This window comes from Mytilus californianus, unplaced genomic scaffold (assembly GCF_021869535.1).
Source record: "Mytilus californianus isolate M0D057914Y unplaced genomic scaffold, xbMytCali1.0.p SCAF_13, whole genome shotgun sequence".
NCBI classification, from domain to species: Eukaryota; Metazoa; Mollusca; class Bivalvia; order Mytilida; family Mytilidae; genus Mytilus; species Mytilus californianus.
Window position 1 is genome coordinate 38,996,225 of NW_026262615.1, and position 6,840 is coordinate 39,003,064.

General features: G+C 31.7%; 1 long non-coding RNA gene across 1 annotated transcript; it reads left to right on the plus strand.

The window, feature by feature from the left end:
• The first annotated feature begins 5,321 nt into the window (after nucleotides 1-5,321).
• LOC127723632 (uncharacterized) lies at nucleotides 5,322-6,605 on the plus strand. Its single transcript, XR_007992155.1, has 2 exons — nucleotides 5,322-5,387; nucleotides 5,756-6,605. It is a non-coding gene; the product is annotated as an uncharacterized LOC127723632 (long non-coding RNA).
• The last annotated feature ends 235 nt before the right edge of the window (nucleotides 6,606-6,840 follow it).

Here is a 6,840-nt window from a genome sequence, read left to right on the forward strand (position 1 = left end):
AATTATTTGCATGTGCAAGTCGGGAGCTTCGTCAGTAGTTGTCGTATCTCATATTTTAATGATTTTCGTTGTGTTCATGGAGGATACATTATGACTTTAATCGAATAGTTATTTTTTGTGTCATTGGGTTGTGTCTCATTGACATGTTCTCCTTTTATTCATGTTTATAAATGAGGATGTGGGTGGGGGTTTACAGAATAGAGAATAATAGGCAAAAAAAAATAATAAAGAATAGAAAAAAATGGAAAAAATAAAGAATAGAGAATAATGAGCTGTTAAAATATGAAAAAATTCAATAGAGAACAATGGGCTAAAAGTATAAAGAATAGAGGAAAATGGCCTAAAGAATTAAAGATTACTAACATGTAGGACCCCATCTAGACCATCATGAATGATCTCGGACCAATTTTTAAAGTACATTGTAAAATTTTGGCTAATTTTATACAAATAGATCATGCTTAAAAGGGGTATTTGCCAAAAATACCGGTTGAGAGGTACAAATTTCCAGAGCCGTAAGGCGAGGGAAATTTAATTACCTCGAAACCGGTATTTTTGGCAAATACCCCGTGTAAGCATGATATAATTGTTTAATTCCACCGAATGTTCTTTGTATCCATCTTGACCTCAGAAAGTTTATTGTAATCAGGTATCATATGGAGTTTCTACTTGACTGTATAATTTTTGTATATATATACTGCAGCTGTGTTATTTGCGCAGTCAACATAGCCAGAAATTAGTAGTACTTTTGATAATTAATATTCAAAATATGTAAATGAGAATTGTACCACGTGATAATAGTTTGAACTGGACTGGCTTGATATCATTAAACTCTTTAAAACACGGATATTATAAGTTGCCCGTCACAGAGTCCTTGTTTATAATCACTCTGATATTTCCGTAAAGTTGTCAGGCGGTCAAAATCAAAACAATGAACGCGAATTTAGTGAATTTTTCGTGTTTTCGTGAGTTTATTCTTCTTGAAATAGAGGCATTTTAACTTTACGTGGGAACCTAGAGTTCAACGACTACATATACAAGGTTTGGACTTGCTTATTCTTTGGACATTCAAGTTTCAAGTTTCACCCCGGCAACCTGTATTTCTAATGACCTTGTTAGCCAATTTTCAACACGAAGTTTGCAAATTTGACGTTTCAGCCATTTTAGCCTGTATTTTATACTGTAATGGTAAAAGCCTCTCGCTTCGATTTTTAAAATAGCTCAGGAACCTTGATTTTTGCAACGCCAGTCATTATATTTCGTTTAAATGGTGTATATTGTTGTGTATATTCATTTTCTGCCCCGGCAACCTGGATATCACTTAAATCAAAGTTAAAACAGACATTTTTTCTAAATTCCCTATCATTTCAATATAATTTCCGTGACCCGTATTCGATTTCTTTAGTATAATATTCAAATAAGCAAAGTGGCGTTGATTTCTGGATATGAATTGCATTGGCCGTATATTCATTTCTAATAATTGTTAATGTACAGTCATTGACCGTATATATATCTCCCTGTTTATGATAAGCTGGTTCTTGACTGACTGCTACACTTTCTTCATCAGTTTGAGTGAAGCGTAATACAAGCGGATACCAGTTTATGTTTATGACCGGTTGACAATGCTTTTCCGTTGAGTTTTATTTATGACGTCATTAAAAGTACTGGTTCGCGGAATTTTTACGTCATTCGCTCCAAATTCAATAATGATGTTTTTTAACCTTAATATTACATTTGGAACCGTATATTAAGGATGGCCATACATTTGTCCTATTAGAATAGAATTGGGTTATTTTTAGACATGGTATTCCCCATCTGCCATGGTATTTGCTAGCAAATTCCCCGGCACATGGAATTCCCTAATGACAAATACCCCGGCAGAGAAAAGAAAATCTCAATACATAGAAATTGGTGAAAAATACCATGTCTCTCATCCAATCAAAATCTAGCATTATTACATAAGGTGGAATTATACAACTAATTCATTTTTTATAAGTATACACACTACTATGAACTTAATACGAAAAAAATATGTCGATTTTTTTATATGCATTAACATTAAGAATTTATGAAAAGATATGTTGCATAAACATAATATTAAGATTTTAGAAATTAAGGGAATACGATACAGTAGCAGGGGCAGATAATAACGTTTTCAAATCTTTTCGTGTTGTTTCGCGACGTTGTTAATCAGAACGTTGTAATTTCGCGAAGTTTCTAATAAGAACGATTACATTTCGCGACGTCGAGTTAAATGTAGTCACATTTGCGGAAAATTCACTGACGTCATAATTCAAGTTGCGCGAATTTGAAACAATGCTAAGAAAATCGGCCATATCACGAGCAAATTGTTATATTTATTCATTAATAATGAGTTCAACAGTATTAACTTGAAATGTGAAAAAAATCAAACCACATTCATAATTTTGTATGCATTTTATTTCATATAGGAAATGAATAAAAGATAGGTAAATAATAATACGTCGATGAGACAGAAATCCAATTACACAAAAAGCCCAATAAGTAATTTAGATATCAACGTACTGTCTTGATCAAAACATAGTATCTACACCATTTGGCAAACTCTAAATCGTATGGAAAATTTTAAAGATAAATTTAACAGAGACTATCAACAAAATGACAAATAGCATGATAAATAAAGTCAATGCCCAATACTGTTCCTGACTTTGAATAAGTACACTAAAAAGTTAAACGGTATTTTTAGAATTTAACCCAGTGGAATATATATGTGTATATGTGTATGAAAAAGAACTGCCAGTTAAAAAGACACAGTTATAAGCCCCGTATTATAGACGGAATGACAGACTGAAGGACGGACGGACATACAAACAGGGTAAAACAATAGCCCCCCCCCCCCCCCCCCCCAAACGGAATTGGGGGGAGGGGTAAAGAAATACCCTGAAGACAAGCTTACGCAACTTATCAATTGATACAGAATAATGCAATTTCATGCTCTAATACCGACTGCTGTACTTCCTATGAAATGTTAAACTACATCGTAATGGACTATATTGAGATAATTACGACATGAATTTGCTCGAAACAGCTCTAAATATTCACTTTTTAAACATGTTCAGAGTAGTTCTAAGCTGACCCGAGTTAATGTGGGTATGGTATTGTGTTCATATAATGCCTATATAGTAGGCCGTTAGTTTTCTTGTTTAAATTGATAACATTTTTATGTCGGGGCTTTTTAAAGCTGACTTTACAGTGTGGCTTTTTTGTTGTTGAAGGCCGTACGGTGACCTTTAATTTCGTTTATCTTCGTAATTTGAACTATGGTTGATAGTTGTTCTCATTGGCAATGGTACCAACTGTCCTTATCTTTATAGTATCCCACTTACTTTATAATTGTTTCATATTTTGTCATGTCGGGGCTATTTGAATAATTAAAATTATGCGCAAGCTGTGTTGTCTACATGAGTTGACAGACAAATGTCGGACAGAGATGCAAATTTTTTTTTTATCAGATTTATCTTTTTTGTTTCCGCACCTTTCTTTTCTAAAAGTATTTTATTTTTGTATCCAAGTTTCGTAACAATTCATAAAAGTTTGGAAAATATGTTATGCTATTTTACGAGTAACCAGCTTTGAAATTTTGATGAATAATTCATTGTATCATTGTTTTCGAAAAAAAACCTTGGCTATACCAATGAACTTGACAGCGTAATCGTGAACGGCGGGAATGATTTCACGACTTTATTGCGATTAAAACTTATTTCAACGTAGTTTAGCGCCCTATTGGCAGCCTATTGGTTTGTCATTACAAAATCAAGGTTTATTGCTTTTATTGAAAAAACAAGCACATGGACCCCCAGTTTTTTCTTTTGCAATCAATCAAATAATGTTTAAAGAACGCTCCGCCAAAATTTTAAGAAAAAATCAACGATCGAACTTTTTCTGCACTTCTGAATAGACGCAAAAATATTGTCAATTTCTTTATTTCACTAATAGTAATGTAAATTCTGAAATAATTATTTAGTTTAACTTTAAACTTATTACAGAATGGTCATGTCATGGACCAAGGGAACATTTTACAAAAAACCCGGTTAAGTTATGACTGTTCGTTCAAAAGTATTGTAACTTTCCTTAAAAGTCATTTTTTATGAAATTTCAGGGTTTTCGCTTCAAATATGCAAATTTCGAACCAAATTATCTCAAAAGGTAAGTCATGAAGGTATATTTTTCTTTGCATATTTCAAAAGTACACATCGAAATTGACCTTGTACCAAAATTTCAAGAAAAAATCAACGAGGGATCTCTACTGTATCGTATGCCCTTAAATGCGGACGACATTTTCACTGCAAATTTATGTATTATAAAAATGTTTTGAAGACAAGTTTAGGCCATAATTGTCTTGTTATTTTCGGACAGTCTGCTTAAGAAAACTGTTAATAAAACAATAAAACAAAAAAATTGTTCAACTCAGAACCTATTTATAAATAATTAACTTCAATAGATTTAATGCAAAAAAAAACCAGTTGAAATCGTGAATGATTTTCTCTTTCAGAATAAAAAAAGGATTGACTTTTTAAAAGTGTGACATTTTTATATGTATATAAATAATTAGATTGCAGACTTTGATTTGTTATATTTTGTTTGACAATCAATAAGAAAACAACTGCTATAATTAACTCCATATTAGCTAGCATAGACATTATCATTATGGTTTCTTTACTTATGACTATCGTTACTTGTAATCCTTAAATGTAACATGCCCTGAATGGGTCGATATTTGGTTTAATAAAGTATATTGGTATTCCTATTCGATCTAATTTAGTCTCTCTTCCATCTGATGAAATCAAAATTGAAATTGACATTAAGCAATTTTAAGCAAATTAAATATTACTTATCAAAGCAATTACTTCAGTACATTAAATTACGTTTTTGTGATTTAATGATATGATGTATCATAATGGTTAATTTGTGAGCAAACCGAAGTCTTTCGTAGCGTTGAATCAGTGTACAGCACAACACGAGTGATGACGAAACATTAATGTGTCTACTTAGATTTAGTAAAGATTATTGTCATCAATTATTAAAACTAATAAATAGATTACTAAATGTAGATAATAATATTGTGTGTAATAGATTTTCAATATTCGAAAGTAATATTGAAAATAAAGCACATAATGATATTTTATTTTTAAAAAGAGGAAAAAACAGACGTAAAATTTCCGAGTACGTCATTCAACTAATTATGTGGTATTTCAACACACAATATCTATAAATAGAAGCATATTAGATGAGTATATAAGTGAACATCGTAACAAATAATAATCATGTAAAACATGATGGTCTATGTAACACAGAGATTGATTTTCTCGCTGATCATGCATTCATTATTTTATTCTATCGTAACTCGTGCAGTAAGTTAAAACATAAGCATTATGGCAATTATTCTATTCTTTAACCCTCATATATTGATTATTCCACACGAATACCATCAGTTCAATATATTTGAAGGATTAAATATTGAAATCAAAAGATGAAAATAATATTTACCAAAAATAATGATCGAAAGGTTGCAAAACGTTATTCGCTAACACATAATGCTTATTGCAAATTATATGACTTAAATTTGTTGTCTAGAAATTTTATTGGCATGCATTTTACATGATTTTATTTAGTTCTAAACATGTACGATTTAATTGTAAAACATTATAATATACTATAATCACTAAGTATTTGTTATATATATGTAATGCTCAAGTCTATTTTTATTTTATTTTTCTAGGTTTCGAAGAGTCCCCTAATAACAGATATGAATATAAATGAATATAATAAGATACGGACCAAAGTATTGAAAGTCCTAAAAAGAGGTCACCTGGCATCATCAATTACAGAACAGAAACATAATGAAAACGAATTTATACTACATAAACTAGTAAAGAGAGCATGCATTGGAATAGAAGAAATGTGTGGATGAACCGGTACACTGCAGGGAGTTTCATCTCCTTTGGAGACGATAATTTCGAACTATACAAGCCAATACGTGTCCATCCGATTTTGAAAGAAGTATTGATGCAGTCCTCTTTTATCTCGACGCACAACGGTTTGCAATTATGAGGATATATTACTGTACAATAACCGTTACGGATTTGATATAGTCCATACTTTTCCATGCGTTACCAATTCGAAAAAGTCCTGTTTGCGCTAGCAGTTGAAGGATTTTTTTACAGTGTGAAATAAACATTGGTCTACGAGAATAATAAATAATCGAAAAATAGATAGACAAACCAGCAATCAGAGTTTCCAAGGCATTTATTTCACCAGCCAATGAAATTGCAGCCTTCAAATTTTTCAAGGCGTGTATCAATACGACAAAACCAGAGGATCCCAAAAGGTTTTTAAAACAGAAAGTAGAGTGGACAGTTGTCAGATCCTTGTAAGCGAAGCGTGGACACAGAATCAGTATTTCAATCAGATTGTGTAGAGTGTTGACTATTAGTTTTGATACGATGTAAACGTGTGATGTAGACAAAATAGAATGACAATGTTATAGTGATATTGATATTTGATAAATTAGAATTCGTAGAAGAAGAACATAACAGCTCGATATTTAAGTAAAAATACAAAACTTTAAATTTTATTGTCTGCAATTTGTTTAGATGTAGATGTCAATCATATTTGGGCGAGAGCAACAATAAGGGTTTATCAAAGTGAGTAGTCCGAACTCGTGTCAAGACATTTTGACTGTCATAGGGAAAAGAGAATACATGTACCTTGTGTAGAGACAGCATTTTTGCTTCCAATTATAGGTCAATTGCAAAGAAGAGATATTGCAAACTAAGGGTTTTTTTTATAATACGCAATTCTACC